The sequence below is a fragment of the Euprymna scolopes genome, chromosome 10 (assembly GCF_053919585.1).
Source record: "Euprymna scolopes isolate OS-2025 chromosome 10, ASM5391958v1, whole genome shotgun sequence".
Taxonomy (NCBI): Eukaryota; Metazoa; Mollusca; class Cephalopoda; order Sepiida; family Sepiolidae; genus Euprymna; species Euprymna scolopes.
In genome coordinates this window covers 63,063,854-63,087,550 of record NC_136491.1, presented here as the reverse complement: position 1 = coordinate 63,087,550, position 23,697 = coordinate 63,063,854, and the positions used below count along the sequence as shown (strand labels likewise).

General features: G+C 38.7%; 1 protein-coding gene across 3 annotated transcripts in view; it reads left to right on the top strand.

Annotated features, from left to right (window-relative positions):
- Positions 1-1,222: 1,222 nt before the first annotated feature.
- Positions 1,223-23,697, top strand: part of LOC145286016 (dolichol phosphate-mannose biosynthesis regulatory protein-like) — a 44,488-nt gene continuing 22,013 nt past the window's right edge. The window contains exon 1 of one of the 3 annotated variants that reach the window (XM_080134630.1): positions 1,223-1,435. The gene's annotated coding sequence lies outside the window, so the exon portion shown is untranslated. Of the gene's footprint in view, positions 1,436-2,111; positions 2,133-2,617; positions 2,639-23,697 lie in introns of those variants that run through there. The other 2 variants (XM_080134631.1, XM_080134632.1) reach the window with 2 other exon arrangements.

Here is a 23,697-nt window from a genome sequence, read left to right as displayed (position 1 = left end):
TCCAGCACAGTGTTTGAAAGATCTTTTTGCATACATTATCGCATGTTTCATTTGCAACCGCTTGTATCGGAAAATGAAGAAAAGCCGACTTCCTACCCTTTCCTTCTCAAATGTAAAGCTGCTTTAAGGTAGCTTAATCCATGATTACACTAAATCCTATCAAATCTGTGAATGAGGACAGAAATTAAGGTTAAACAATAAACATCGTTCAGAGTTACTTATTTGTTGAATTTCCATTAGAATTTGCACCAATCACCATAAAATATCAATCTATTTTTTTTTTTTTTTTTTTTGCTGTACTAAAATAATAGCCAATAACATGATTTGAATACAAATTTATAAGTCATCTATTTTTGATTTCCCCTAATTTATGATTTTAAATTGCTACTGGTTTATTTCCTGCTAACTGGCTGTCAGTGTTTTAATGTTTTCTTTTTCTTCTTCAATTATGTATTTAGTCAAAATACAAAAGAGTAGTATTGGCAAGGATGATTGGCGGATCATTAAATCTAAGGGAGATAACATAGCTAAAATAAGTATATTTTGAAAGATATAATTTGGGACGCTGAAATAATCAGTAGAACAATGAAAGAATGTTAAATGAAAAAAAAAAAAATGATTACACGAAAAAAAAAAAAAAAAGAAATTTGTTTTTCCTAATTTTTGGTAATCAGTCAGCGTCAGCATGATTAAAATTTTTTTGAAGTATTTAAACCGTCAATGTAATTTTTTTTAAACAAACAAAAAAAAAAAAATTAAAAAATAAGAAATTTGTTTTTCTTTATTTTAGGTAATCAGTCATTTCTGTCTAAAAGAGGAAAATGACAACGTTCAAAGATTCTGCACAAGTGTTGTTTTTTCTCTCTCTCTCTAAATAAGGGAAACATTTTTTTTTTTTTTTTGGCTAATTGGACAACAACTTCTTGATTAATTAACATCGTTTCATTGTAACAGGTTGTTTACTTTTGTTTTGGTGGGAAGAGAAATAAGTTTATTTTGTTACTTAACATTATTATATTTTTAAGTTTATTGATTAACTTCGCTAACTTGTTTCCTTTTCATGAACTGTTTCAGCAATTTCCGGAACTCGGCTACAGTAATCGTGTAATCACCCCCCCCCCATTTAACATTCTTTCATTGTTCTACTGATTATTTCAGCGTTCCAAATTATATCTTGCAAAATATGCTTATTTTTGCTATGTTTATGCTGATTATCTCCCTTAGATTAAATGATCCGTTGACATAAGCGCCGGATGATTTTGATAAAATGTATTTCTTTTTCATTGATTTGTACTTTACATATTTGGAAATTTTGACCCGTAGGAAATTGTTTGCTGACACAGCTTGATAAAGGTTTTAACGCTCTCTAGTGTGTCGACACAGTACACACAGTTCACACAAAAAAGACGCTTCAATTTTTTTCTACTATAAAAAGGTATGCTTTTTTAAAACTTATGTCTTTTTATTTATAGTGTTAGTATCAATCTCTGATATAACACATAAAAATAAAATTTTAAATGTTTTATTGTTAATAAATCAATTATGTTTATTTTAATTCCGTGTTTTAACTCAGTCAATGTTACCGTGACATAGGCTGACATATATTCGGCGGGTTTTTAACAGTATTTTGACTGTTTTTGTTTTTTTTATTTATAACTCATTTTCCCAAACTTACCGTCTCAGAGAAAGAGTCGGCCGCCATTTTAAATTTTCCAATACATCGGTAAACACTGCATGTTTTTCGAGCTGAATAAACAGGTTACATTGAATAAAAACATATCCAGTTAGGTAGAAAAGTAACTTATCTTGCCTTTGATAACATTTATTTGTTCTATATTTGTTTTGTGACAACTTCGAATCTATGTGTGCAGTAAAACAAACCCCAAAAAGTAGTATTTTTTATTCAAGAAAATCGAATTTTATAACTAAGCTAGTCGTAGTGTTATCGCCATGATTAAATCTGATGAAATAAATAAAGGGAGACAACTCAATCCAAGTTGAGAGGTAAAAAATCAGCCTGATGTTTAGTAAAACCGCTAAAAAATTTTGATTTTCTTAGTTTAAAAAATATATATTTACGTGTTTTTTTTTTGTTTTTTTTTTTGGAATATGACATCTTCGTTCCATGATGAGTACGTATATCTTGCAGACTTTTCTGTATTTTCTTTACTTTTAATTGCCGCTATAAATGCTAATTTAAATAAACATCGTTATTTTTTTTAATCGAAATTCAACATCACGTTTGTCTAAAAAGAAAAGGACAACAAACCGGAATAAAATGTAATTGAATTTTTATTTTTTTTAAACAGAGAAAAATTAGAAAAACAAAGGTGGTAACTTAATTTGTAATGGTTTTGTTGGTTGGGTTATGGATTTAAAGGTGATTTTCAAGTTTCGCATTGTTTTTTTTTTTTTTTTTTTTTTTTAAATTTCTGGTATCTGCTTTCGACTTCACGGTGAATTCTGAAAAAGTCCCTTCTGATTAATGTTGGTACTTGTGCATTTTTTGTCCAGGATTTCCGTGATATTGGCTCGGATTTGGTTGTCGCAGTGGTGTGTGGTGGTGTTGCCAACTGAATTTTTCGAAACCCACTAGATCGGGGGAAAAAATCTCGAGAAAAGCAATAGATTTTAAAAAGTGGGTTTGTATTACTGTACACATAGATTCGAAAAAGTTGTCAAAAAACAAATATATAACAAATAAATGTTATCAAAGGCAAGATAAGTTACTTTTCTACCAAACTGGATATATTTTTTGTGTTTTTATTCAATGTAACATATTTATTCAGCTCGAAAAACATGCAGTGTTTACCGATATGCATTGGACAATTCAAAATGGCGGCCGACTCTCTCTTACACACGGTAAGTTCGAGAAAAGGTGTTTTAAATAATAAACTAGACAAAATACTATTAAAAAAACACCGAATATATGTCAACCTATGTCACGGTAATATATATTGAGCGAATTTCTAACGGTATTTTGTCTAGTTTATTATTTATAACACCTTTTCTCGAACTTACCGTATTTAAGAGAGAGTTGGCCGCCATTTTGAATTGTCCAATACATCGGTAAACACTGCATGTTTTTCGAGCTGAATAAATATGTTACATTGAATAAAAACACAAAAAATATATCCAGTTTGGTCGAAAAGTAACTTATCTTGCCTTTGATAACATTTATTTGTTATATATTTGTTTTTTGACAACTTTTTCGAGTCTATGTGTACAGTAATACAAACCCGTCAATCCAATTCATGTAGATAGAAAGCGTATAAAGTGTACGTACGGTCTAATAGCTTTTTGTCCCACATAGTAGCAAGTGGTGTGAGGTACGCGCACGCATGCCGAGACGGCGGTGGCTGGTGCACCGACCAACCACCTCGGAAGGCAGGTTGGAAAAGGAAGAAGCCACTTATTGCTCTTTCTTTTATAGGTGTTTCCGGTGGTCTTTTGCGCATGTGTGGATTTCCTTTGAAAGGGGAAGTGACGTTGTCCTTGTGTGCGTACGTGTGCGCGCGTGTGAGTATACACATGAATGTGAGTGTATGTACGCGAACGTGAATATATGTCCGTGTGTGGATGTGGGCGCGTATGTTTGTGTGCACGTATGCATATAACAAGTAATATAGCTTGAAATGTGAACGCGTGTTTTTGTTTGAGACTAGAAAAGGCTTGCGCAAATTTATCAACGGCCAGATATACAAAATACTGTTAAAAACCCACTGAGTATCTGTCAGCCTATTGTCACGATAACATATATTGAGTGAGTTTCTAACAATATTTTGTTATTTTTAACTCATTTTCCCAAACTTACTGTGTTCAACAGAGAGTCGGGCACCATTTTTAATTTTCCAATATATCGGTAAACACTGTATGTTTTTCGAGCTGGATAAACATGTTACATTAAATAAAAACATTTAAATAATGTCCAGTTAGGTAGAAAAGTAACTTAGCTTGCCTTTGATAACATTTGTTATATATATGTTTTTGACAACTTTTCGAATCTACTTGTATAGTAATACAAATCCAGCTTGTATATTACAGAATTAGAAATTTATTAAAAACTAGCGGGGCTACCCGGCGTTGCTCGGGACTATATAAATAATATGAAGTTGATTTTGAATATAATTGTTATTATTTGGAGAAGGGAATTTTTAATGTATGTATCATTTGCTATTTTGAGCAAAAGAATATTTTACCTACCCTAGGACGGCTATTACACATGTATGAAATAATTGTATCTTCCCTAGAACAGGTAATTTACAGAATGTATATGAAATAATTTTATGTTTTGGGGACGGGTAATTTACTACCCATATTTAAAATATGTTTACCGACCTTCGGACGGGTAATTTATATACGTATATATGAAACAATTTAACATACTCTCGACAGGTATTGTACAACATATATGAAATAATTTCTCTTCCCACCAAGGCTATCATAATTTTAAGAAAATTGAAACCATTTTTAGAAGATGAATCATTAGAATTTCCAAATTAATAGATATATACATTGTGTTTGTTAATGAGTTTGCAACCCTTGCTTTACCATAAATTTCAACATTACTGCGTTTCTTTCCTTTCTGGTACTGTTACTGTAAAAAAAATTATGTCATTTTTGAAACATGTCTCAGCAGGATTTTAAAGTTAATACATAAATACATAAATACATTGACACAGTTAAGTGATTAGATAACACTTGCTCATTATCAAATTCCACATTACTCTGTTTCATTTTTTCCCCACTACTGACAACAAATTTTTTTAGAAAAAGGACATCATTTTTCGGAAGATTACTCAGCAGGCTTTACAAACAATAAAACAAATATGTTGAGAAGCTTTGTGATTAGACAACCCTTTGCTCACTACAAAATTCCACACTACTGTGTTCTTTCTTTCCCTACTACTGACACCATCATTTTAAGTGAAATAATATCATTTCTTGACAGCAGGTTTTCCAGATAATTACATAAATGCATTGACGCGAATGATCATTAGGAAAATTTTACTTTACCACAATTTTCAATATTAATACAGTTCTCCCCCCTTACTACCACAACCGTTGTAATTGTAATCCACAGTATCGATCCCTCCTTCCCCACTTTATGAAAAAAATTACTTTGATATATTGTCTGGGCTGATTATTTAATTACAAACGCACCAAGCAATTAATTAACATTTTATCATTTTTCTTAATGACTAGATATGTTACTAATTTCGACAATCATAATTTTAACCTACATTATCCCCCTCCACTACAAAAATAATAACTTTGATATATTGTCTGAGTTGTTTATTTCATTATAAACACATCAATTGATTTCATCATTTTTCATGATTCTTGGATATGTTACTAATTTCAACAACCATTTTTCATAATTGTAACCCACATTATCGCCATCCCACCTTACGAAAATAATAACTTTGATATATTGTCTGGACCAATCAAGCAACTCACATTTCATCATTTTTCATAATTTTTGGATATGTTACTAATTGTAACAATCAATTTTTATAACTGTAACCCACATTATCGCCACCCCACACCACCTTACGAAAATAATACTTTTGATGTATTGTCTTGCTTTATTATTTCACTAGCGGGGGTACCCGGCGTTGCCCGAGTGTTTGTTTCCGGGACGGGGGGGGGGGGGAGTTTTAAAAATGTTATGGTAGGTAAGTAGGAAGGATCAAACCCGGAGTCATGAGTAAAAGTAGGAAAATAAAGTGTGAAAAAAAAAATAAAAAAAACATCTGCAACGTTAACAGTTCGGCCACCAAGAAAAGTCCATTCCAGTTGTTTAGGAAAAAAAAAAAATTTAGGAAAAAAAAAAAAAAAAAAAAAATTTAGGAAAAAAAACAAAAAAAAAAACGACTATGGTAGGTCGGCACGAACGTGAAAATATAATGTGAATTGTCCAGCATGCTAACCACTACGCCACAGAGCACTGCAGCTTAGTTTAGTGATTTTAAATAACTTCACATGAAAGAACTATGAAGCCAAACCGGTGTTCTCTTCTCAACTGTTCCTTGTGAACGATCCCCAAACGGTGTTAAGTGGTGGCAGGGGGAGGAGGAATTTATTAGAGAGAAAATATTTTACCACTTCCATTGATCTTAACCGATTTTGGCCGTGACTTCTCAGCAGAAAAAGTATAGAAATCTAAGATTATTGAGGAATTTGGGAAATAATAAGCCTATAACACACCTCAGATATTGTTTTGCCGTTTGTGCATATTATATTTGCATGAAATATCTTGATTTTTAATCCTATTAATGTCAAAATCAGACGGGAAAAGATGAGTTCATTTTATTTATATAGAGAAGAGATTACAAACACACAAATAAATTAACTCACATTTCATCATTTTTCATAATTCATGTTACTAATTTTGACAATCATTTTTATAATTGTAACCCACATTATGCCCCCCTTGCGAAAATAATTACTGATATATTGTCTGGGTATATTATAAATATAATATATATTGTATGGGTATATTATAAATATAATATATATTGTCTGGGTATATTATAAATATAATATATATTGTCTGGGTATATTATAAATATAATAAAATAAGAAAACATATAAGAAAATAATAACTTTGATATATTGTCTGCGTTAATTATTTCATTAAAGAAACACCAATCAGTAACTCACATTTAATCATTTTTCATAATTCCTTGATATGTTACTAATTTTGACAATCATTTTTCATAATTTTAACCCACATTATCGCCCCCCCCACCCCCCGTTATGAAAATAATAACTTTTTTATATTGTCTGGGCTGATTATTTCATTGCAAACACACCCATCAATTAATTCACATTTCATCATTTTTCATAATCCTTGAATATGTTACTAATTTCGAAAATATTTTTTTAGAATTGTAACCCACATTATTGCCCCCACCTCTTACGAAAATAATAACTTTTATATATTGTCTGGGCTGATTACTTAATTATAAACTTATCAATCAATTAATTAACATTTTATCATTTTTCATAATTCCTGGATATATTACTAATTTCGACAATCATATTTAATTATTATAAACCACATTATCGCCCCCCCCCTACAAAAAATAATAACTTTGATATATTGTCTGGGTTACAAACACACTAATCAAGTAACTCACATTTCCTCATTTTTCATAATTCTTGGATATGTTACTAATTTCGACAATCATTTTTCATGATTTTAACCCACATTATCGCCCCTCCTCCAACCCCACCTTACGAAAATAATAGCTTTGATATACTGTCCGGGTTGATTATTTCATTACAAACACACCAATCAATCAACTTACATTCATCATTTTTCATAATTCTTGGATATGTTACTAATTTCGGCAATCATTTTCCATAATTTTAAACCACATTATGGCCACCCTTTACGAAAATAATAACTTTGATATATTGTCTAGGCCGATTTTTTCATTACAAACACACCAATCAATTAACTCACATTTCATCATATTTCATAATTCTTAGATCTGTTACTAATTTCGACAATAAGTTTACATAATTTAACCCCTATTATCAAAAATAATAACGTTGATATATTGTCTGGGTTGATTATTTCATTAAAGAAAACACCAATCAATTAACTCACATTTCATCCTTTTTCATAATTCCTGGATATGTTACTAATTTAGACAATTATTTTTCATAATTTTAACCCACATTATAGGCCCCCCCCCCGCTTACGAAAATAATAACTATGTAATAATGTCTGTTAAAAATATACATGAAATGAAGTAATGTTTAAATCGTAAACTGTTTCAGCCATTTCCGGCAATGACATCTCATCCCCACCCCACTGCTAAAAATATACATTGAATAAATTAATGTCTAAAAGATAAAATGTTGCAGCCATTTCCAGGACTGACTATATTCCTCACCCCACTGTTAAAAATATGAATAAAATATAGTAATGTTTAACTCGTAAACGGTTTCGGCCATTTCCTGGACTGATTTCATATCCCCCACCCCACTCTTAAAAACATACATGAAATGATGTAATGTTTAAATCGTAGACTGTTTCAGCTTTTATATATTAGATAAAGTAATTTTGAGATCATAAACTGATTCAGCCGTTTCCGGGCCTGACTCCATATCCCTACTTTAAAAAATATATATAAAATAAAGTATTTTTGAGATCATAAACTGCTTCAGCCATTTCTGGGACTTACTTCGTATTCCTTTCCCTACCTCTGTGTCGGTTATTTTGTATTTTTTTATTTTAGAAGGAAGTAATACCTGGTAGAAAACTATATTACAGTTACTTGGCCTTTTGGCTAAGATCAAAGTGTAATTTTGTTGCATTGAACTGATATTGTTTATGCTTTTTTGTATAATTCAATTTTTTTTCCATTCAATAAAATATATAAATAAGATCAAAGTGTAGTATCTGTTCTTCAGCTGCGAAACTTCTGCTCTTACCAATAGACTTCGAAGGGATCAGCCACCGGGCTCTTTAGCCAGGTTTAAGGCTTTTTTCACATCTGCAAGGACCAGACCCCCTCCTTTGGAGAGTCAGGACCTTCAGCTTAGACTAAGGTTTTTAGTATTAAGGTTTTAGCTTTAAGGTTTCTTCTTTTCTCCCTCTCTCTGGGAGGAATGTCTACTTCTCCCTCTTAATTAACTAGCGGCACTCTGACCTGCTAGTCTTTGTCTTCCTTCGCTGCTCTCCCGTTGGATCGAGCAGACCGGGTCTCTTTGTCGCTTCCTGTTGGGGTTGTTTGAGGGAGGGGTTTTGGGGTTAATACCTCTTCGTTTTTGCCTTCTCTCTAGGCAAAGATGCCTTTCCCTCTCTTCTCTTAATTGCGATGCGGCACTCGGACCCGCTAGCCACCACTGCGTCTCACTTCTCTGCTCTCCCCCCGCAAAGGGGGATCGAGCTGACTAACCCGACTTCCTCGCGAGGGGATGTCAAACCTCTTTCTCTCTTCGCCCCTGGCCACCTCCTCCATCCCTTTGTCCCCCGCACTATTTTTATTTTTCCTCCCTCCCAGGCCTGGTCTGCGTAAGCGGCCAATGCCCCCACCACGATGCCAAGCAGGCGGGGTACCCCACCCCAAATGCGTGACATCGCTCCCCCTGCGAAATCCCCGGAAAAGGGAGCCAAATCCCGGCCCCGGGTCAGTGGAGAGATGGAGAACCAGAACCAAACGGATGTTGGTGACAAGGTAGGGCCGCAGCCCGCGGCGACCCCCAGTGAAACACCTGATACAACCAAGAAGGAGCAGACGGCTCCCCACGAGGGCAACCTGATCATGAAAGCGGGCTCAAGCTCGCCAGTTGGAGAAAAAGAAGAGGGGCACGGACAAGTGACACCCCGGAGCTCAAAAGCAATGGTGGCAACACCAGAACAATGCCCCTCCGCTCCCCAAAAAAGGGATTCCCCACCAACCGAAGGGGAAAAGGGAAAGAACAACTCCTCTAAGAATACTGAAGAGGAGCTGTTTAACGCAACCATCGCCTCTTTGCAGTCATTATTCGAGGAGGACATGGTGGATCCGTCACCCTCTAACACTCCCCAAGAGGGCAACGACGGTATAAAAGCAGCCAAGCAAACCAACCAGATCTCGACTGGCAACAACACGTCGCAAATGGAAGAGAAATCTAAAGCAGAGGCCGCTACTAAAACTACGAGTGCCGGGAAGACCTCCCCAGGAGCGGAACGTCCTGCATCTAAGGAGAAAGCGGCCCAACCGCAGAAAAAGAGGACGGAGAAGGACCCGGAAAGTCGGGGAAGCCAGCACGCTTCATCAACTGCGGACTGGCCAACCCTGTCTGGAAAAGGTCAGACCCCCAACTCTACGACCAGTTCTTCCTCCACCAAGCAGAAAGCGCCAGCCGCCGCTCCTCCGGTTCCAGGTCCTTCGAACACACAACAAGGAGGAGTTGCAGCATGGGGACAGAGAGAAGAGGAGAAAATGACTCCTCAGGAATACCGTGACCTCTTTCTCTCAACTTACAAAAACGTCACGGAAGGAAACACCATCCAGCCCCTCCCAGGTCAGGTGGAAAGTCTAGAGAAGAGAGTGCTATCTCTAATCACCTCGGACACTAAGACTAGAAGTCTGACAGGGATCAATAAGGAGATGATGGTGAAGATTCTAATGGAGCAGAACATCCCTGCGAACTACATCTGCAGGAAAAGCTATGCCATGTGGGATGTCTTGCTTCCTACCCCAGAAGACGCCGTCAGACTCTCTAAGGTAAACCACCAATCCAAGAACATTAAATTGTATCCGGTTTACCTTAACAAAAGAAGGACAATCGTGTCGGTACTGAACGTCCCCTGCTACATGGGAGCAAGACAGCTGGGGGCCATCGTCAGCCAATATGGGGATGTCGAAGAGGTTACGCCTAGCCGCGGTCAGAGAAACATTATGACCGGTGACTATAAGGTGCAGATGGTGGTGGATAAGGTGGGCTTTTTCGGCATCCCGGTCACGATCCAGTTTGAGGATTGGACGCTCTCCTTAATAGTTGAAGGGAGAAGGCCCCACTGCTGGCAATGCCAACAACAGGGCCATATGGCCAAGGACTGCCCTAAACAGAAAGCAGCCAGCAGAACGGCGGAGGCGTCCAAAGCCACAGTCATGGCCCCCACTCCAGTTAAAACCACAAGCCCCCCAGAAGCCAAACAGGGATGGGTGACGGTCGCAAAAAAGGGTAAGACCAGCAAACAGTCTTTCGCTCAAGTAGCGATCACAGCCCAATCCGAAGACAAGCCAAGGGAAGTTACCAATATGGACACACAAGCACCAGCCTCCTCGAATAAAAGGAAACTACAAGAATCCGAGGAGGAGGCAGTGTCGGAGGAAGAGGAAGAAGCCTCACCGACCAAGACAGCGCTGAGCGCTACAGAAATAAGAAGAGCGAGAAGGAGAAAGAGCCGAAAAATGAGGGCAGATCACCAAACCCCCACAGAGACTGACTTACCAGCTGAAAATCAGTCGGTGCACCCCGTCTCCTCTTCGGCTCCCCAGCCAAAGCAACAAACATCCCCCTCACCCGCCCTCCCTAACCCGCCTAAAGATGCTCCGTGCCCTGTGTCTTGCGACAAGTCCATCAAAGTCGCAACGGAACAAGACACTCTCTCCCCAAAAACCTCTCCCCCTCCTCAGCATCAAGAGGACCCCTCCCTAGCGGTGAGAACAGAGAGGACCAAAAAGCTGCCATTCCTGCCAGGAGGCAGGATATGTGAAACGGACCTTCAGCGGATTACACCAGAATTGAAGGGAAAGCAGAAGGTCCGTTTCAACAAACTCCAGAACTTTCTGTATGTGGGTGGTGACAGAGTCACACAACCAGACTGTTTTAAGGATGCCCCCTTACTGACAACTTTTGTAAGGGAAAACAAGGACTCGAGAACGGAGGGTCTATGGGCGATGCTGGAGGCAGCCAAGGAGGCAATACCAGGCCAACAGCTTATCGACATGGACCATCCCTCTCTTAAAAACATTAGTGTTAAATGCAAAGGTCGCACACCCCTGTATATCCATCCTTCCCTATACAGGGCATTAAAACTAACTTTTCCCCTGGACGTGGGAGGCATTGCCAAGGATGGATTACCTCCTGCGGACCTGCTGACCGGAAGCCTTGGGCAAGCCTGCTACGTCCTCACTGCCGAGGACTTCAGACCCGTCTGTGACACTGCCTAAGGTAAGTGAACATGGCTTTAAACTTGGCTACATTTAATGTGAGGGGCATCAGGTGTCGAAGCAAGGCCTCGCGCGTTGTGAGAGACCTAGTGTCCCTTAAGGTAGATATTGCCGCTATCCAGGAGACCCACTTTGTTTGTGACGAGGATTGTCAGGTGCTGGTAAACGATTACGATGTCTACTCAGCATATGGCAATACTTATAGTCGTGGAATCTCCTTGCTAGTGAATCGCACCCTGTCAGCGTCGGTGAATGTTGTTCATGCAGACGAGGACGGGCGGGCGCTTGTTGTTGATGTTGCTGTTAATTGTAGTGTTTTTCGGATTGTTGCTGTTTATGCTCCCAATGCTGCTGTAGAGAGGGCAACCTTTTTTCGACGGTTGGAGGGCTTCTTAGTGGATCCGGAACGGTTAGTTTTAATGGGTGATTGGAATGCAATCCTTGATCCCAAGGTAGATATGGTCGGGGGGGCTAGCGGGTCGGTGCGGTGTGACAGCACTCTGTCTGACCTGATGGCTTCGTGCGATCTCGTTGACAGATTTCGTCTGGATCATCCGGGGCGGGAGATGTGGACGTGGCATTCTGTAGTGCCTTCCCATCCGAGTACTTACTTGGATCGGATGTTAATTAGAAGAGGCGATGTAGACTTCCTATCTTGCCCCACGTTCCACTTGTTAGGACACTCGGACCATAAACTTGTTATGGCCCATTTGAACTTGAGTGCTAGGCCTAAACTGGCCGGATACTGGAAGTTCAACAGCACCTTGTTGGAGCTGGAGGACTACCGGTTGAATGTCACTGAGCTAATTCAGTGGGCTTTAGTGGGGGCGGTTACAGGGAGTAAGTGGTGGGTTAGTCTTAAGGCCAAAATTAGGCGCTTCTCTGTCCAGTATAGCCAACGCCTCGCGTTAGATAAGGCTAAGGCAAAGAAGCGCTTAGAGGATAAGCTGACCCGGGCGGTGGAAGGTGGGGATCCCCTAGAGTTAGCACTAGCTAAACAAGATCTCAACCACTTGGCTAGCGAGCGGTATGAAGGTCAAGTAGTTAGGGCTAGGTTAAAGAAAGTTTCCAACAAGGCTGTGAATGTTGACGCCATTGAGCGTAAGGCTGCTTTAAGGCGCGGTTCGGATGGGTACATTCGTAAAGTATATAACCTGGAAGGACACGCTTTAGTATCGACTCGGGAGATCTGCGAGGGGTTTCGAGAGCATCTATCGGAGCGCTTCACCCAACTACCCGGACTCAGGGTTGATGAGTTTGGCAGCTATTTGGCTGACTCGCCCCGTCTCACGGCGGCTCGGGCGGCTCGCTGTGATGGTCTTATTACTGAACATGAGGTCATTACTGCGTTGAAGCAGGTCGGCTATAACAAATCCCCAGGGCTTGATGGTTTACCCTACGAGTTTTACTTGAGGCTGTCGCCCATGTTGGTCCCTCTTCTGATGGATATGTTCAACCATTGGTTTGCCCAGGGCTCCATCCCTGGACAGGTGACCAAGGGTGTGATCACATTGCTGAGGAAAGGTCAACGGCATGGTGGGAGGAAAAACTTTGATGATTTTAGGCCCTTGACTCTGCTAAACACAGAGTTAAAGATTTTGGCAAAGATTCTTGCGAATCGCTTGCAGGTTGTCATCACTGACTTGATCAAACCGGACCAGACTTATGCTGTGAAGGGGAGATCGATTCAAGACAATTTGCACTTGATACGCTCGATCATAGAGGGGACAGAAGACGCCGCCGAAGCCGCGCTGATCAGTTTGGATCAGTCCAAGGCATTCGATAGGGTCGACCATCGGTTCCTAGGATCTGTGCTAGAGGCCGCCGGATTTAATCCGGACTTCCACAAGTGGATCTTTGTTCTGTATGACAGGCCGACGGTAGCGGTGCAGATCAACGGTAAACTGTCGGAGTCATTCGCTGTCTCTCGGTCGGTGCGACAGGGTTGTCCGCTGTCGCCTCTGTTGTATGTCCTGGCGTTGGAACCCCTCCTTCACAAGTTTAGGGACGAGGCGGCTACATCAGTCCTGCGCGGAATAGCTCTCCCTGGAGGCACACGAGCCAGGGTTTCCGCGTTCGCCGATGACGTCACCGTGTTCGTGGCTTGCCACACGGACGTTCAAGCAGTGGTCGAGGCGCTCGCTCGATACGAAGAAGTAACAGGGGCCATCTTCAACCGTAGCAAGTCTGTTGGCCTGCGGTTGGGGGCCTGGACCGGGGTAAACTCGCTTCCAGGTATTTTCAGCTGGACCGATGGACCGGTCCGCATTCTCGGTGTCTGGTTTGGACCGGGATTTCAGCTGGAAAAGAATTGGTCGGAAGTACAGTCTAAGGTCAAATCGTCAGTAAAGACTTGGATTGGAAGGAAATTGTCCTTGGAGGGTCAGGCGGAGGCATGTGCTACATACGTTTTTCCGCTCATCCTTTACCGTTTGTCTGTACTTCCTCTTCCTGCAGAACGACTAACCCGCTTATTGTGGAACGATGGTAAGCATTATGTCTGCAGAGAGGTCTGTGTTCAAAGTCCGAGCGAGGGAGGCCTGGGTCAGCCCAGTCTCTTGTGTCATAGAAACGCCGAGAGATTGGCTTTCCTGGTTCGTTCGCTTGAAGGAGACGCTCCTTGGGTCCCTGCGGTTGAGAACTCGTTTCCCAATCTCAAACCCAACCCTTCGGTAGAAGGTCGTCGTAGACCGAAGGGGGAGTCCAAGTTCTTCTCTGAATGCCGGACCGCTCTTAGAGCTTTGCCGGGGACCAGTGTCCTCGATCAGCCAAGGAAGAAACTATATCGGGAGTTAGTGGAGGGGACTGCGAAGGATCCACTTTGTAGGCGGATGGGATGGTTGATGGAGGTTGTCCGTTCTCAATGGTGTTGGGCGCCGGGACGGGAGATTCTGAATAACTCGGAATTCTCCCTGACTTGGCGACTGGTCCGAAATGCGCTGCCCCTCTTCGACGAACTTTTCCGGTATAAAGAACATACCAGGCGCTTCTGTCCGTGCTGTGACGAACGCGAGCCCGAAACAATCGAGCACGCGTTTTTCAGTTGCAGCCGGATACAGCCCTTATTAAAGTACGTCGAGGGGGTAACAGCTCGCATCGATGCCGAGTGTCTGCTCGATCTCGACTTAGGATGTTTTGTGTACAACATGGAGCCGCCGTTCCCCAGGGAGGAAAGAATGGTTTTCCTGGCGATCCTAGCAGTAGCGCGAATGGTCGTTTGGATTACGCGCCTCAAGTTGGTCCACGAAGGGACATCTGTTCCGGATCGGGATCTGATCGTTTACTTTAAACATTTGCTTAAAGTAAAGATCAGATGCGATTGGAAGAGGTTGCCTAGAGTGGAATCTGACAAGAGGTGGGTGCACAGCACTAGTTTGTGCATCCGTCGAGGAGCCAAGTTTCAATACGTGTTCCCTCCTTAGGCATGGCATGGGCGGTGCTGGGTCCTACGGAACCCATCCCGCCTAGGTTAGCATAAAAAAGATCAGTAAAGTGACTCTTGACTGGTGGTACGATTGAGATCCTGTTCCTGATTTTATTTTTTGGTATTAGAGAACCTCTGAGTCTGCCCAACCCCTCTGCACCTCATCTTTGTTTTCTGATGCCCCCGGTCATCCCTCTACTCAGAGGTCACCTTCCTACCCCCTCCATTCGTTGCTTTATTTTCTTCCACCTCCATTAAGGCTTCTTCCCCAAACCCCATTAGGGATGCCCTGCTTGTTTTCGGTTCCCCGGAAAACAGTGGGGGATCTAGCCGCATAGAATAGTACAGGGGGGCCTTACTAACAACCCAGTAGTAGTTATTCCTTATTTTTTGAAATGAACATTTTTGATAGCTTTCTCCCACTCCACGAACATTTTATTCTAATAAATTCAAGAGCTATATTTTTCCAATGAAATCGAACTTTATTTTCTCACACATGCATATACACACACACAAAAAAAAAAAAAAAAAAAAAAAAAAATGCACTCATGACATACAGAAATGAATATACAAATTGTAACTATGTTATTTTTTACATTGAACGCTGGGGTTCTTAGCTAGATTATGATCCACAGAGTGAATAAGGTATTTTGGTAAATGTTGCCAGTCAAGAGTAAGACTCCAAAGTCTCATTTGTTAAATAGTCACAAAGACCCTGTACCCTCCCCCTCCCAATTTCTTATAGGGCCTTGTGCCTAATTTTGTTGAATTAATTAATTGTTGTTTGTACATTTTGTATGCTCAATTGTTTTTTCGTTCAATAAAATATATAAATAAGATCAAAGTGTAGTATCTGTTCTGATGTAGTATTTCAGCGAATTCATCTACTGCCCTCCCCCCGCTCCATAAACAGAAAAAGTGGTGGTAATGCTTGGGAGAATAAACAGACACTAATTCACCACACCCCCAACCTCACCTAAAAAAAAGAAGGTTTGGTAATCCTTGGCGGCCTCCAGAGTACTTTTTAAAGCAACATAATCATGTTCCCCCCCCCTCCCATCATCAACACATGGCGTCACTTCTGGAAAATGACGCAGCAGTTTTTCAAAATACATGATTTCATTATAAATTGTTTGTATTTTTTAAATATGCGTACCACACTGTAGAAGCACCTTATTTAAAATTCATGCTACTCAAAAAATAAATATTTCAAAGTGCAGTTAGTGATTAGGCAACACTTGTTTTACAATAAACTAATCCAGAAATTGGATTAAGAAACAGATACTTAATGTTAACTAATACTACACAAAAATACAGATAATACATGTCAGTTTCTTATTTAATAAATTGTTAGGTGAAAGTACAGAATAGTTGAAATATCTTCCCCTCCCATATTAAGAATTGCTTTCTAAATAATAACATCATTATTTCAGCATTGTCCGTATTCTGTGTGTCATCCCTCCTCCTCTGTTTTTAAATAATGTATGAAATTAAGTAAATATGAGATCGTAAAAAAGATATATAGGTTTGTTTTCATATTTACAAATTTCAAACCGCGAGTAAAATTTACATATGATTTTGTTTCTTTTTTTTTTGTTGTTTTTTGTTTTTTTAATACAAAAACATAAAAAAATGAGTTGGTGCCATCAGTTAGAAATGAAATTAAAAAGAACAGAGCATCCCAGCCTGAGAAAAAACAAAATGCACACGCATGCGCACAAAAAAACAAAATGTCAGTTAATGTTTAATAAACATTTTACATGTAAATTTGCCGATGTCTGTATGCGATATACATGCATGTAAGTAAATGTATTATTTGCTATAAACCACCCTTAGTGCATGAATATTATTTCCTGAGAATTTCAGTGCTATGTGACCAGTAGTTTAAGAGTTTACCTGTGAGATATTTACACACACACATACGTCTACTGTTTTATTTACATAGAAGAAGATAGAAGTTAAGAAGAAAAAAAAAAGGCTTGACGATGCATACTTGTCCATATATTATTTGTAAAAAAAAAAAAAAGGTAACATAATACAGTTGAAACTACAATTTTTCAAGAAGATTGTGTTTCTTTTACAAAATTTGTTCAAAATTTCTCTTGCAAGTATATTTTGAAAGAGATTTTTTTTTGTTAGAAATTTTGCGTGACTGGGGACCAAATTTGGCAGACGTACACGAGTGAGGCCCCCATAGCGAAATACGCATCAGCTCCAATGTTGTACGCAGCACTTCGAGGGAGCGTTCATTATTCTGAAAACGAAAGAATTTTGGTGTGTGTGACCCTGTTTTTTCTTGAACTTTGCGCTTTTTAGATTATTTTGTTATTATGTTTTTTTAATTTTTTTTTGTTTTTTTTTGATGGATAAAAGAAAAATTCCCAGTGGATGTACACGAGTGAGGCCCCTATAATGAAATTATAAGAATTATTTTATGTCAAGATGGGAATTTTAACTAACGTGTTCGATGCTCTCTCTTGAAGGCAAGAAATGAGACTCACAAAATAACAAACCCTACCTGTAAAATTCAAGACAAACTTTATTGGTACACAGGATATTATTGCAAAATAATGCGCCCATCTTGCGTCCAATGAATGGAACTGGTAGTTACTTCAATGAAGCGGTAGTTTTTAGTCCTTTTTGCAATCTGCATGCTGTCATAATCTGTTGCAAGGAAGGATGAATTTAGCCGTGTTCCATTAGACCTCATGGCCCTAAAAAATTGGTAACAACGCAAACAGGTTAAATACCGAAGATGAAAAGTTCACAATGATAAGAAAGGTCCATAATGCGGTTGTAGACATTCTGTCTTATAAGTAAGCCTAATTCGTAGGCTTTTACAAATATGTTCTATACTTCATCCATGGATGAGATCTGAAGTATAGAAGGCACTAATGTTAGAGCCAAAGTCTCCTTCTTAGAAGACATAATAAAAATGAGTCCTTCCTCCTTCACTGATCTGGAACGAACTGAAGAAAACTGAAAAGGAAATAGAAATTGCCACCAAAGGCACGTGACATGTCTGGTTAGATTCGACCAATCAAACCGATCGATACCATGGCAGTCAGGGCTTGTACGATGACTGAATAATTCCTTATACATTATCGAGAGCAAAAGGAAAAAGCAATCAAGTTAATCATTACTTATTTTTTTATCATAACCATGAAATGTCAAATGAAGACAGGTAAGGAATATTCTGACAGGACTTGCTTGTTGCTTGAAGGTAAACAATATCAATTTAATATATGTGTTTGATGGTAAATAATATTATCAATTTAATATGTGCGTGCTTTTGTCTGCTGCTATAATTATTAACAACGATAATACAAGTGATATTAATTACAAATAAGGGAAAGTGACTTATCATTGAGTCAACCGATAACCGACTGACTGATTAAAGTAATACTTTATCTTTACAATTAGGACATAACCATTCTCCCTCAGTGTCCCGTAGTTTGACCCCCACACAACTGAAGTGATACTACTTATCACAAGAATCGCAACACACCATAGGGAAATTTCCATCATTAGCAATGGAACAATCTGGACAGAAGAATGGACCACCCTCCTTCATAATTTCTGCTGAAGCAAATTCCTGTTCATCCTTAATTTCCAGAGGAACGAGATGTTTTAATGAATGTACCTGCTCCTATCCGTCCTTCAAGACCGAGGCGGAGCAAGCCTTATTACCATTACTGTTGATAATTTTAATAACTTTACTCAGGCTCCATTGATGTCTAAGTGTATTAGGGGTTTTGATTAGTACAATCTCACCCACTGAAAGTTTTGGAGAATTAACGTCCTTAATGTTAGCATTAACTTCTCGCAACGGCAAAAGGTAGTCGTTATTCCAAATATTCATAAATTTGTCAATGTATTCATCCCTCATTTGAAGTAAACATATTAGACTAGTTCTATGAAGTGGATCAGGGCACAGTTCCTCCAATCCGTTGTTGTTAATAAACAAGCGGGGGTGATAATAATTCTTCCCTGTATTGTTACAGGAAGCAATACCGATAAAGGATCGTATTGAAACTTATGAAAGAATCTCATGTTTGGTATTCATCCGATGTGACAGGATTAAGTTTGAAGGAATCTTTAAGTGGAGAATATAAGTAACCCAGCACATTTTCCTGGATTGGAAAAGGAGTAGAGATTGAGTTGTCTTCCACAATCTTACTTTGCAACTGTGAACTATTAGAATTGCAGGTCTGAAGTTTGAAACCTGCTCCCTCCAACCTGGATCGCACAGTGTTATAAACGTTAAGAAGTGCATTTTGATCGGAATTGGTATAGACCAGATTGTCTACGTAAAAGTGATTGAAGATAACGTAAGAAGCCAAATCACCTACATAATGATCAGCGTGGAATTTAAGAATGAAGCTTAATATGAAGCATTAAACCCGAAGATTATTGTGTTTTATTTGAAGGCACGCAACTCGCCGTTTACCTTTAGAAAAAACAAAACCTATTCTTATCCTCCTCAGACTCAGGAAGATCTGTAACAAGGCCTTGCAAATATCACCCAGTAGAACGTAATCATTTTTTTCGAAAACTCAACAATAAACCCAGGAGCTGGGCTGTCAAATTGGTCCCTGAATAAGCAGCATCATTGATAGAGGTGCCTCCTCGTTTTTTCAATGAGCAATTAAAGACAGAACAGATTTTTAGTGGTTACCTCTAACCCTTCAAACATTGGAGGAAGGCACTTAAACCATAAAAAAAAAATCACGGTAACATAAGTGCATAAGCACCAAAATTGTTTTTGTTTTCATTTTGTTTGTTTGTTGCATCCGGCTAAAAAAGTAAAAAAAGAATCTGAAAATCACAAAGTTCAAGCCAAATTGAAATTTTTATTTTTTACATTTGAATAAAAAATAATTATTGAAACAAAAGCAGTCGTGTTCTCATCGAGTAGGTTTTTTTTATTATTATTCAAGAAAATAAAAGGTACTTATAAAGGTTTTTTTAATTTTTGTTTATCGCAACAAGTGCTAATCTAGACTTGCACCAATTTTCCTGTTAATAATTACTCTCTGGAAAAAAAAAAATCCCCTCTCCCCTGCCAAAAAAACCCTGCCAAACAAAAAAATATCCATCCCCCCCAAAAAAAAACACGGCAAAAAAAAAATATTCATCCAAAACACAGCCAAAAGAAAAAGTATCCACCCTCTCCCCCCCAAAAAAAACATGACCTCCAAAAAAATATCCATCAAAAAACATATAACAAAATAATCTGAAAAGCGCAAAGTTCAAGCCAAAATAAAAAACAAGACCACACATGCCAAACTTCTTTCCTTTCCAGAATAATGAATGCTCCCTCGATTGAACTACATACAACATCGGAGCCTCGGAGCCAATGCGTACTTTGCTAGAGAGTCCTCATTCGTGTACGTCAGCCAAATTCCCAATAAGGTTTTAGAAAAATCATGTTTTGAAAAATTGAAATGTTTATTTTTCATTTTTGAATAAAAAATTATTAAAATAAAAACTGTTGTGTTCTCGTCGAGTAGGTTTTTGCACAGTTTTTCGATATGAGAAAAAACGCTGACGACTGATACATACATGATAAAGGTTTTTGTTTATCGCCATAAGTGCTAATTTGGACTTTGCACCAATTTTCCTGTTAATAATTACCTATAACTATCATATCCAACAAAAAATAATATCCATTCAGAAAAAAAACAAAACACAATAACAAAATAATTTGAAAAGCGCAAAGTTTAAGCAAAAAAAAGACAAAAAACAAAACACAATAACAAAATAATTTGAAAAGTGCAAAGTTTAAGCAAAAAAAAACAAAAAACAAAACACAATAACAAAATAATTTGAAAAGCACAAAGTTTAAGCAAAAAAAAAAACAAAACACAATAACAAAATAATTTGAAAAGCGCAAAGTTTAAGCAAAAAAAACAAAAAACAAAACACAATAACAAAATAATTTGAAAAGCGCAAAGTTTAAGCAAAAAAAAACAAAAAAAAAAAACAAGGTCACATATGCCAAAATTCTTTCCTTTTCAAAATAACTAGCGGGGGTACCCAGCATTGTCCGGGTTAGAAACACGGGGGGGGGGGGGGTTAAAGAAAGTTTTGGTATGTAGGTAGGATCGAACCCGAAGCCCTAAGGTGAAGTTGGAAATTGTGGAAAAAACATGTCATGTTAACCAATCGGCCAGCAAGAAAGACGTTTGAATTTATTTAAGTAGGAAAAGAATTGACAGGTGCCCGCACCTAATGACTTAATGAGGTCAAGTGGAAATCGTGAAGTTAACATTTTCTGCGAGCGTTATGACGACATAAACAATAGCTAGTCAGCAGTTAATATTTTCTTTGGGACAGTTTTTAATGAGGTCAATAACTCGGTCTTGAAACACACAGTTTGTTTTTACTCAACTTTGGTGAAAACCAGCTCCCCGTTTATTAGGGGAGTGTCCAGACGAAAGCAATTGTTTGATATGACGCTAAAAAAAAAGCTGACATTGACCAAACGTTTACATCGCTTTCCGGAGACCACCGGGAACTACCGATTCGAATCCAGTTTAATTTTTTATACTGAAAAGTGAAAGATACCCGCGACGATCTAAAAATCTGGGGAAAAATAGTGCGTGAAAGTCGGGCAAATTAAATACACACGTGACCCCCATTTGTAACTCTTGGATATTATCATTTAGACGTGATATAAAAAGTTTTAAGAACGAATGAGCTGACCAAGAAGTCCAGCGAAAAAAGCCTTTTACAGACATACACAAAAAGCGAACATACGTACATACACACATTTTCGCTTCTATATTTATAGATGAACGCTTCCCTGAACACACTGTGTATAAGATGCGTGTACGTCAGCCCCAAATTTCAATGAAACGGTTCATTCTTATTTTAATGGAAATCTTGCACGATTGAGGATAAATTCAAGAACACAGTTAATTGAAAGAGTTGCTTCAAATCTTAGGCAAATTTTGATTACACGCATTTTTTCTCTTTTCTTCTTGTTTCTTCTGTTTTGCTCGAGTAATAAATAATAGAATATTATTTGATACTCTGAAAATTAAATTATGTTCTAACCTAACTATTATATAAATATTTAAAAAATAATTTCCCTTTCCTTTAGTAGAGAAACAAGTGAAGCATGCATGGTCCCCCTTGAGTGCACAGTGAATGAGGCATAAAAAAATGATTGAATTCAGCACGCCCCCTCCCCCCGCCTCATTTAGCCACCAAAGTCCCCAGGGGACGTCAATTCCTGGTGAAAATGAACAAACGGTGCAGTTTTAGGCCTTAACATATGTAAATTTGAATTCTGCATCATGCAAAAAAGGAAATGACTAAGTCCATCATTTGCCTCCAAAAGTCTCCAAGGCCTCAACATTTTTAAATTTGAGTTCAGCACCATGCAAAACTGCTAAATACACATACACAGAAAATTTTGGACAATAGAGTGTTTTATTAGCCCTAAAAGGCACATCCAAGAGTTATCGCGAAGTATAGACAAACAAAATTATATAGAAATCAGTTAGTAACAACTTTTCAGAAAGTTTTATAAAAATCCGAGGCTTCAATTTTTTTAGTAAGCACAAAAATTTTAGCCATTTTAACTCAAAAGGCATCCCCAGGAGAGGGGGGGGGGAGTTTTCCTGGAAAATCCGTTCTGTTACTTTTTTTACTAATATCATGTTTACTGTTTGTGCAAAAATTGCAAGGCGTAGTTATTGAGAAAAGTGCAAACAGACAAACGGATGAACGGACAAGGGTGAATTTACATGGTCTTGGCCTCCTACAGGATGCTGAGGTTGGGGGATGATAGTTTTCACAAGAGATTCCAGTATGCTTCTCTAGCACCTTGAGGTATTAGCGGTACGTTATCCAGATCTCTGAGATGTAGAGAAGCCATTTTGGTGCCTGTCCAGATGTCTGTCTTGAAACACACAGACACGTAGGCAGCTCTGGCACACTTTTAGGTGGTATTTCATCTTAGATGTCAGCATTAGATGACAGGTGGCTTCCAAGATATGAGAAGTGATCCATGCTGCAGAGGTTTGTTGCCGGTGGTGAGAGAAGGAGCATTAGCCCTGTCTCCGGGCTTTGGTTGGTACATGATCTGAATCTTTTTGGGGTTAATGGCAAGATTGAGCGAGGTATAGGCACAGTTGAAGGCATTCAGAATATGCTGCAGGTGTTCGCCAGGTTTTGTTTTTCAGCCTCATACGAGAGAGATTGAAAGCTTACCCATTTGTCCTGTAGACGATGTTGAATCCTGAGAGAAGGTCATTTTTTGCCATGTGTGTGATGGCTGTCATAAATATGATGAAGAACATTGGGGCAATAAAGCATCCCTGTTTGATGCCTATTTTAATTTTAAAGGACTCGCCTATGCTGTCAGGAGAGAGGACTGTAGCATTCATGTCTCCATAGACAAAGCTGAGGATCTCAATAAACTTCTTGAGGCATCTAAAAGAGGAAAGCTTGGAACCTCTCTATATGGCATTTATCAACCTTAGTCAGATCGATAAATGGCATATAGAGAGTGATGTTTCTCTCTGCACTTCTACTGGAGTTGACGTGTTGAAAATATCATCTATAGTTCTACACACT